Raw genomic sequence first — 10,475 nt, forward strand, 5'->3', positions numbered from 1 at the left:
ACCCTGTTAGCTCTTCTTCCTTTATGGTTAAAAATAAAAATAATAATATAAAAAATACAACTCTGAGCGTGAACAATAAACTGTGCAATGAGGGGTGAGGCAAATTCCTAAGTAGAAATGGCTGAGAACCTAGGCAGCGGGTTGGAATAGCCCCTGTTCAGCAGTGTGCTATCATCTAGGGAAAGGTCCTTTGGAAGATTCACGAAAACAGATACAAATTCTATCCCAGGAGAGCTAAAGGAGGCCTGGATTTCTCGAGGATCTCTGTCTCCTGTGATCCTCCCAGTCTTACAGAAGAGGAAAGGGGATATGGTGAGGCATAGACATTTGGCACAGCTGCAAAGCTTCCATAACTGATCAGTCCTGTGCGCCCCAGGAACCAGATACATGAAGAAAAACAGCAACAAATCTCAACGATTAGCCCGCGTAAATGAAAATACCAAAACACCTTTCAAAGATAAGGAAAAACGGTTTCTTATTTTATTTAATATTTGTGATTGTCCATGGTCTTTCAAAATCAATTTTCCTGTCTATTTCCCAGAGTAACTTGGAAAAAGAGAAAGTGGGAATAGCTCAGTGTCCCATTCCTTTTAGAAACCTATCTGTTTTGGATATATTAGATGCAACTCTCTGAAACTACTTTATCAGTATGGTTATAACATTTTTTTTTAACCCAGTATTCCATTATTCACTACCTCATACATAAAGGGAAGGATTCATTTCTAATAAAATTTATTTATTGTCTTAAAAAATAAAACTAAGCTAGAAATATATATCATTTAACACCTTCGACTCTATAATATGCTTAGGCTTTCTGTTCATACTTTGATTTCAAAAGTTTCTAAGTATCTTTTATTCTTTTGGGAAGAGGAAAAACAATTGGCTAAATCACTGCCAAATATTCATTTTTCCAACGGATTTTTAATATTCAATAATCAGTGTCAAAACTATGTAATACTGGAAGTATATTAATCAGAACATGCACTGAATGGCATAATGAGAAATCTAGTATTTTGGTAGCACAAATTGACTTACAGAAAGATACATATAAGATGATCACAGAGATTTACATTTCACAAGGTTCATTAAAAAAAAGAGAATTGACTCCATATGTTGGTGGCTTAGAATATGCCTTCATGGTTGTGAATCCTATGGAAAATGACACTTCAAGTTCTGTGAAATTTTGATGAAAAGAAATCCTAATTGATCTTATCAACACTTTTGAAACAATTGTACCAGCGTGCCTTTTGAAGAGGGCATCACAGTTTTGATACCTGATAGATTTTCTTGAGATAAAACATTACCTGAAGGATGAGCAAAGAATACCAAATCAGAGATAGCATTGCTGTGAGGTCTTTTTAATGTATTTTCAGAGGCATTTGATAAGTATTTGGACTTTTCTTATTTCTATTACATATATTTAAATTTGATTCCTGTTTTCATCTCGTTTTATTGGTCAACCTAATGTCAGTATCTAATGAATAATTTGTTTTCATCTGACACCTTTTACCATTCTAAAATTTAAAATTTAAAATGAGAACATTACTGCTCCTTGCAGTAATACATATATTATGATGATAATTATTTGAGTCAAGAACTTGTCAAAAAGAAAAATTACACACTGGAGACTTAGATGCACTTCTACTGCACATGTGATTTGCTGGGCTATATTGTATATATGGATCAGTTCGCTGTTCTTGATACCTTTTTCTAATCTAAGTCCAATGAAGTCTCCAGAAAAAATACTTTTCCTTATAAAATGGCTATACACATAATGACCAAGAATTTTAGAAAGTGAAAATTTTCATTGTAAATGATGATTCCTTCATGTGATTAAAAAAAACAAAAACTGTATCATCATTCTTTTGCCTTAATTCAATCACTATGCCAAAATTTAATGTATTTTTCAACTAGTAAATTGCTTACCAGTTAGATGAGAGACTGTGAAGGTACATGATAATATTTTTGTGTTGTTACCAGTGACGAAATGACAGGAAATCAGTTCAAATAATTTACATTGAGGGTTAAAATTACAATGATATCATTTTAATAAAAATTAAATATTTTCAATTAATTTAGATTGGTTAGTATGGGTAAAACACAAAGACAAGACTGAGGCCGTGAGCCTCACAATGGCTCTACTGATTCTCTACTGGCCCTTCCTCTGCACATGGTCAATTAGAATTGAAAATCCTGTGCTGATTTCATTCGCTGGAATTTTTAAGCAGGTCAGGAAGAAAGATGTTATTGAAAGGAAAAGTCTCATCTAAATAAGAAAGGAGCACGTGGCCATCTGGTCTTAACTACACATATAAAAAAGTTATTTCAGCTGAACGACAGACTTGATGTTTAAAAAGATGTGCCAAAAATCAAATCAAAATTTGTTTTATGGTAAAATATCTCAAATGTTTCTTTTTAAACCCCCAAATATGCACTACACAGTTCATTTCCTATCTGTGATTCATGAGCCCATTTGACCCCAGCGCCTCACTGAGCTTGCCTGAGTTTTAGTCAGAGGAACATTGAATCACTCATAGATCACTTTTCCTACGTGGGATATCATCAAGGCTAATGGATCTTTTGAAAATTGTGAAAATAACTGAATCGTTTTCACTCAAAATAATTTTGAGTGTTGCCTGCATGTAGACTGGGAGGAATAAAATTTAAGGCAGGAAGCAGTCAAACCAGTTTCCCTTCTTTCCTTACTGCAACTTGACGTTCCCGTGAATTTCTTTGCACAGTGCTCAGGCTCCTACTCAAAAAAATTTCAGGTCCTATGCCTAAAGGCCAAACTGTAAAAAATATGAAAGTCTCTTTTCATAAAGAGAAATTAGCACTGTGAATCTACATTTAGAATTCATGTTCATGGTGGTCAGAAAGAAAGAGATTTCTTGTTAGACAACTTACACTGATTGTAAAATTAGTCATATCTTTTTGTATGATTGAAATTGTTTTGAGGTGAGGCATATGCAATAACTTCAAAATCAGGGCATTATTTTAGCCATATCTGAGCATGCCCGCCTGGCTGCTAACACAGCCATAGTCAGTTGAACTCACCATTCAAATTTCATTGCACTAAAATATGCTCAAATCCTAAATCAGTAATATTTTTAAAACCTTTGCTGTAATACAAAACCAACAACTATTTTTGGTCATAAGACTGTATTCAAATATAATAAATGTAGACTACATATATGCATACATGTGCCTAACACACATGCTAATAGCATTGACATATGCTAAGAGTTTAGTTTTTAGCTAAAGCCTTCAGATTAATAAGTAAAAATTGGATTAAGAATATTCTACTATATGCTATACAAGGATCTTGATGTAACTCTGACATAACATATCCATTGGTTGTTTTTGTATATTTACTATTTGTTCTGCCATTTCAAATAAATCATTACCATTGTGTACGAAGAATAAACTGTACTATGGTAAATTGTTCTTTCTCTGTTATGCTCTGAAAAACCATTTGTTCTTGAATTGGTGTTACGTAGTTCAACTATTTCAATCAAGTCCATTATCTTCTTTTCTTTGAAAGATGCCTTTTTAGAAACCTGTATCCCCAGCGGGCAGTGTCATGTTTTGTTTTTAGATAGTAGGTAAAATTTAAAGCCTTCTATTTGTTCATTTCTCATCTTTAATAAAACAATTTTACAATACATCTTCAAGTAAGAATTCCAATGCATGTTGGAAGAACTATTTAAAAATTACAGAGATAGGCCTAAGAATTTCTCAAGAAAGTTATTTATTAGTTCACACTGGAGTCTCATCACGTAGAATGTGACCTAACTTGTGTAGCTTGTTTTTTCTAAGTAAAAAATGTGTCAATTCTTTTCCTAACAATAATAATGTGAAAGCAAAATAGAACAAAATATTTTGTTCGTTTGTTTTAAGACAGTCATACAATACATTGGTAAATCTCAATAATTTGTGAGTCGATATATAAATAGTGCTTTTTATACACATATGCTTTAAAAATTAGTATTTTTAGTATACAAATAGCAAGAAGTATTCAGAAAATTTTAAAAGTAACTCTATATCTATATTTCTATATAATACTTGTTATATAAGAACTGGTAAGTATGCCCAGTCATTATATATTAATAAAGATTAATTTGAATAACATCAAAACTTGATAGGTAAGAGAAATTATGTATACACAGATCTGTAGTTACACCTCAGATGTGGGCATATGTTTTAGTAAAATTAGTGAACTTTATATCTGAAGTAAGTAAATTAAAATAATTTATTTTAAATACATAAATTATTTAAAAATATGATCACTTGTTTGGTGAGTTACTGTTCAGGTTAAGACCCATAAAAGAGACTTGAAAATAAATACATAAACTGTACCAGTCCACAAAAAATTTAATACAACTATCATCTAACCCAGAGACATGCCCTTATGAAATCTCGGGGAATGAGCACTACTTCGAATCATTTGCATAAAATGAATCTTTCCTTATGTAATAAGATTAAGAGTAAAAATGATTTAATGGCTGCAAAAATTTTAAATAGCAAAAGAAGAACACCAAGTCATAACAACTATCAGTGTTGTAGCATTTTTTCCCAAATGATTTCAGTATGTTCATCATTTCTACATCCTATTCATGTCAGTGAAATTCAGCCACCTCTGAAATGTACAAACAGCATATTAACAGGGCTTCCTAGAACCAGGAAACTCTACCTGACTACATAAATCTTGATCAACATGCCCACACTGGCCCATGAACACGTCTTCAAAAGAGATAGCTACAAATAAAATACTTCTTTCCTGTGGGTGTCGGTTAACCCCACAAACACGTGAACTTCCTATGGGCACACACCCAATAGGCATTGGCCATTAGGTGATTGAAAATGTTGCCCACAAAGGCAAAATTTTTGTATGTGATGACATCACCAGCAAACCTGAGAAATGATATAATTGCCTGGCTGAGTGTGTGCGTGAGAGAGACAGAGAGAGTGAAGAAAGGGGGAGAGAGGTGCTTAAAGAACAGCATCATCAGAAATGGTATAACCTTGTGCAAGGTTTGTGAGAACCTTTCCACAGACCTTGGACTTTTTCTAGATTTCATGCAGCTTCAGTTCATTCAAAAATGCATTCCCCACACAAGCAAATTATGTTTTGTTTAGTTAGCACACTGTTAATCCTAAAACATATTGACACGGTCTGTTGAGATGATATTTCTATACCAAATGAGGCATGTGTATCTCTATAATATGGTGCAGGGACTGCAGGGTCCCTTGAGACCCGCATTTGAACGGATAAGACGTCTTGGTTTTAAAGGCAATGAAAGGGTTAAACATCGAGGCTGTCTGGGGTAAGAGAAAGGGGATATTGTTGTCTTTAATCTTTCCGCAGTATGTGTAAGACTTCCATCCCGGATCTGCACATAGCAGTGGAATAGGCTCGGCATGCATTGCGTGCAAGCTCCTTGATTGTAGAGGGGGAAAAAAACCTGGCTGGAGTCCAGACACGCTGGAGCTCTGTTGATCATTATGTCTAGCCTTCAGGTGTCTCAGCACACAGTGGGCGGCGGTGGGGGAGGTGTAGATAACATGAGTGCAGACAAAGAAAAAAAATGGTTTGTTTTTAAAAGATTATGTGAAAATTTGCATTCAAGTCCTCCTTAAAAAATGAATCCTAATGTGGTGGACTTTTATAAATTAGAACACAAGCTCTGCCCTGGCTGATCTGTTTAAGCCGTAATTAGTTATGTCTGGAGCCTTTGAATAATTCCTTTCAATAATTGATGGAGTTAATATTCTCCTTTAAAATGATGAGGGCAATGTTTCCTTACAAACTCTTTTTGTTGGCGGCTTTTTGTCGCTAAAAATCTTCATCAGTCAAAATCAAATTGATTTGATTTATCTTTTTAATTCCTTATGATACTTAGCTTATAACTTTTTAAGGGTTTGGATGATTCTAGAGGTAAAGGCATAATCCACTGATAAATTACCCTAGCTGAATGCAAAAAGAAAGGAATTATGCAGGATAATTCCCCCCCCCCCATTTGTTTCCATTTATTTTACAGATTAAAAAGAAAACAACAACAAAAACCTGCTTTCTACATTGCTTCTGTTCGAAACTCCAACAAAAATCTTACCATGAATGCAACTTAGATGCTAACCATGCCGTTTGCCTGCTAGTAAGAAGAAATACCGAATTATTTAATTCTTTTAGCATTCTTCTATAAAGAAGCTTCCGCATGCTTCCTCCCCACCCCCACATCCTCACTCCACCCTATTAGGAAATTCAAAAAAAAAAATCTTTATACATGGAAGACTGGATGCTGAGACAGAAAGCTGTCTTTTCCTTCTATCTTTACACTGGCCACTTTCAGTCGTCTTCACTCCTGCTGGGACTTTTTTTTCACATTTTGTGAACTAAAACACTGAAACCAGTTCAATCTCTATAATTATTATAAAAAGTGGTGGTTAAAAAATAAATAAAAATAAAGCCCTAGCTTAAAGCCATTGTTCAGAATTTAAGAGCTATTTGCCCCCAAATGTCTTAGCAGTCATTCATAGCTAATTATAATAACTGTCAGATGTCTGGAAAGTCTATGGTACCCTTGTCAGTGGAGTCATCAAAGTTTGTCTTTTATTTTTCTTGAAGACAGATCAAATCTGATTAAGCAGAAAGAGGAAAAAGAAGTGAACTAAATACATATGTGAGTGCCTTCATTTTTTCTTATGAACAAAGCAGCACACTCGAGCAATGTTCGGGTGTACAGCCTCCTGCAGCCACTCTTTGGAATGCCAGACTTTTATTTTTAATTCTTTATCCTTAGCATAATAAGACATGCAACAATTGTCCCTGAAATGTTTTCCTGACAGTTTAGTGCCTTTCAATATGCACATAGAAGAGTGCACTAAAATCCTTCAAATATTCAATGCTTCCGACATAAAACTATTTTAATCAGTACACTTGATGAAAATAAATTTATACTTACAGTTTCAAAAGGGTTATTTGTGCTTGTTCCTTGTCCCCGGAGGCATAGCAGAGGTCTCTGCTGGACTGTCCCTGATACAGGTGCAGAATTCCTGTTTTTATGCAAGAGGAATGTAGAAAAAGTGCTTCATAAAGTCACTCGGAACTCAGGCACTTGTGCTCAGGCATCCTTGCTCCTGTGAAAGCTGTACTATCTGCAGTTCTGAATTGAACTAAATTACAGCCCATGTGAAAGACAGGGGCAGCGAGTCATGTGGGAGATACACAGCCATCCTATTGGTCACAAAGACATAGCTTGGGCATTCTGCCTTTTCCACCATTGGTGAATAGTTAAAACTGAAAGCATCTAGATCCTCCTCTTGAGCTTATTTGTCCTTTATGTGTGGAAGAATGACTGTAGGATTTTACAGTGACAGAATTAGTTAAGAAAGGGACTGAAGCCATCCTTCACAGAGACTGGTGGGAGGAGAATGGAAGCTCAGCTTTTCCAAGTTTTTCTTTTTTCCTTTTTATCCTTCCCTCACTCCCTGCAGTGTTGTCTGAGATTTTCCTGTCAGGAATATGTTTTTGCAGTTAACTTTGGAGGTGACAGAAAGTAAATTATTATCTCATTCCTGCGTGGAACTCAGTCATGTTTTGAAGCAAAAAATCAAGTCTTTTTTTTCAATGATGCATTTTCAATTTTTACTTTGATACTTAAAGAGGATTTAGTGCAGTTCTAAACTAACAGACAAAATTATTCATTGGTGACACCAGAAAGAGAGTTAACTTTTTTGAGTAGCTATTACATTTTGGAAAGCAGGGGGAAAATAACCCTAGGACATGCTAAAAGGCCACACTATCTCAGAAATCAAAGAAAGACTTCAACTGGGCAGAGTCTAAGAGGAAGCTTAATTTTTCCATTTAAAGCCATCCTTTTTATTTATTTGATTTGGCAGTGCAGAATGACCTCAAATGTCCTAAATATACTAAGAAGTTTTCAGTTTTCTCCTCCAAAAAAATGCATGCAAGCCAAAAGTCTGGACACCAGAAGATATCTTTCAGTGATTCCAGAATTAATTTACCTGATTCCTAAAAAACTCTGGTGCATGTGTTAAGAGCCAAAATGTACTTTAGAAATCATCAGATCCCACATTCTCAATTTTAAAGGTGAGGTAGGTGTGACTGGACAAAAATGACACTCAATTTATGGCAGAATAGCTGAATTATGCAAAAAAAAAAAAAAGGATGAATAGAACATTTAGAAGAATAGTAGCTTGCTCTTCCTTGTCCACCTATCAAGAGCCAGTCATGGTGTTTTAAAATTTGATCGTTGCAACAACCCATTAGAGTCAGCTTTACTACTTTAAAACCAAAAACCAGACATTGCACTACCACAGCACTGCTTGGATTTGAACTCATGGCTGTCTGATTTTGTTCATACTCATTCTTACCTCCAAAAATAATAATGGCTATCACTTATTGGTATGCCAGCCAGTGTGTACATCATCTCCTTCAATCCTCAGTCATGCCTAGGCATTAGTTATTCTGAAACCCCCTTTTATAGATGAGGAAACCGAGGCTTATACTACCCACAGTCATATAGTTAGTAGTTGGTGGCATATGATTCAAACCAAATTTCTTCTGTTTATTTTTAATTTTTTAAAATTTCTCTCCCCTTCCCCCCCCCCCCCCCGTTTGTCTGTTCTCTGTATCTATTTGCTGCGTCTTCTTCTTTGACCACTTCTGTTGTCAGCAGCCCAGAAATCTGTGTTTCTTTTTGCTTTGTTGTGTCATCTTGTTGTGTCAGCTCTCCGTGTGTGGGGCACCATTCCTGGGCAGGTTGCACTTTCTTTCGCGCTGGGCGGCTCTCCTTACGGGGCGCACTCCTTGCGCGTGGGGCTCCCTTACGTGGGGGGCACCCCTGCGTGGCACGGCACTCCTTGCGCACATCAGCACTGCTCATGGGTCAACTCCACATGGGTCAAGGAGGCCCGGGTTTGAACCGCGGACCTCCCATGTGGTAGGCGGACGCCCTAACCACTGGGCCAAGTCCGCCGCCTCTTCTGTTTAATACATTGTATGAATTGTCATCCCAATGTTGAATCAGATTATTATTTTTTCTGTCTTTTCAACATGTTTGAATATTTCATCACCAATGTAAAATATCCATCATGGTCATGTACATGTGCTTGGTCCAGACCCAGATCGTACCAGTCAATGGTCCACATGTGACCTTAGGTAGGCAGAAGTTAGAGGGCATAGATGATTTATCTTTGGTTCTCTATAAGAAGCCTGGCATAGGGTCTTGCATACAGTTGGACCTTCCATTTTGTAGAAAGAATACACAGTCCCAGGAAATCAGTCTGGACCTCAAAGACTGTTACTACTGGTTTTTAGCATGAAGTGTTAAACAGTAGGATATTTCTAATTTTCAATATAATTATTTCAAGTGAGTGTGTCAAAAATTCCATTTCAGGGAAGGAAATAACATGAGCCCTCACAGTTTTCCGAATTGTTTCCTTCCTGCAGCCTAAATTGCACATTTTAAAGGTATCGGATCATCCATTTGCTCACTGCTCCCATCCCACCCCCAGGTAGGTGGTAGGTTTGTAGACTGAGATATTTACTGAAGGAAGCACATCTATGTCTTCCCCTGTGCTTCCTGAAGTGGACGTCGCTTATGCTGTATGTACGTACATAGAGTAGGGTCTGTTAGGAAAGGTTAAGCAGCTGCAGATGAGAGGTAGAATTAGAAAGAAGATACTGTTTAGCTATCTCCTTTTTTGAACTATTTTTTTCCATGAGTGGTGCTTAGTTTCCCCTAAATTGTCAGGTAGCTTTTTCATGCAGCACCGAAGTAATACAAATATTGTATCCTTTTCATCAAGGAGGTTTAAAATATTTCACAGATTCAAGGACTGGGCCATCCATGCTTCACATTTTTAATCCCCACAATGCCTATCGTAGTATAGATGAGGAAAGTATTTGTTGAAAGTTTTTTTCTTTTTTGTCTCACAGTGATGTATACTTAGTAGCCATCAGATTGGAAATAATTCCATGAGATAATTAATGCAAATGTGCTGACAAACACTTAATATTATAAAATAACGTCTGAATAAAAATTATCTAATGGTAAAATTGTGAGACACAGGATGATGAGTTTGGACGTTTATACCCAGGTTTGGCGTAAACTGTAAATCAATCACATTGAAACTTATTCTGACTAAACTGATGGCCATAGTATCAGCCTGCATTTACCTAACTCCTCTCTGCTGACATGTACCAACTTCTTCAATCCTTCCCATTCACTGGAGACCAGGCACCTGCTTCACAGATTTCTTTCGCTCACTTGTGCTGCCAGCATCCTAGTTTAGTTCAGTTTCAGTGTCATATGGGCAATCCACCCAACACTCTAACATATCAGTTCACTTTCCACAACTCTGATGACATCGACCTTCATTCCCCCTACAACCACCCACCCCCATACCTTGGAGCTTGGAAACATCTTATTTTTGAAATTGTAAAATAAAAC

General features: G+C 36.3%; 1 long non-coding RNA gene across 2 annotated transcripts in view; it reads right to left on the minus strand.

Annotated features, from left to right (window-relative positions):
- The window catches only part of LOC131273068 (uncharacterized), a 125,685-nt gene extending 118,505 nt beyond the window's left edge, over nt 1–7,180 (minus strand). For both annotated transcript variants that reach the window (XR_011645526.1, XR_011645525.1), the window contains exon 1: nt 6,963–7,180. This is a non-coding gene — a long non-coding RNA (uncharacterized lncRNA). The remainder of the gene's footprint in view (nt 1–6,962) is intronic.
- Between the last annotated feature and the right edge of the window lie 3,295 nt (nt 7,181–10,475).

This window comes from Dasypus novemcinctus, chromosome 13 (assembly GCF_030445035.2).
Source record: "Dasypus novemcinctus isolate mDasNov1 chromosome 13, mDasNov1.1.hap2, whole genome shotgun sequence".
Classification (NCBI taxonomy): domain Eukaryota; kingdom Metazoa; phylum Chordata; class Mammalia; order Cingulata; family Dasypodidae; genus Dasypus; species Dasypus novemcinctus.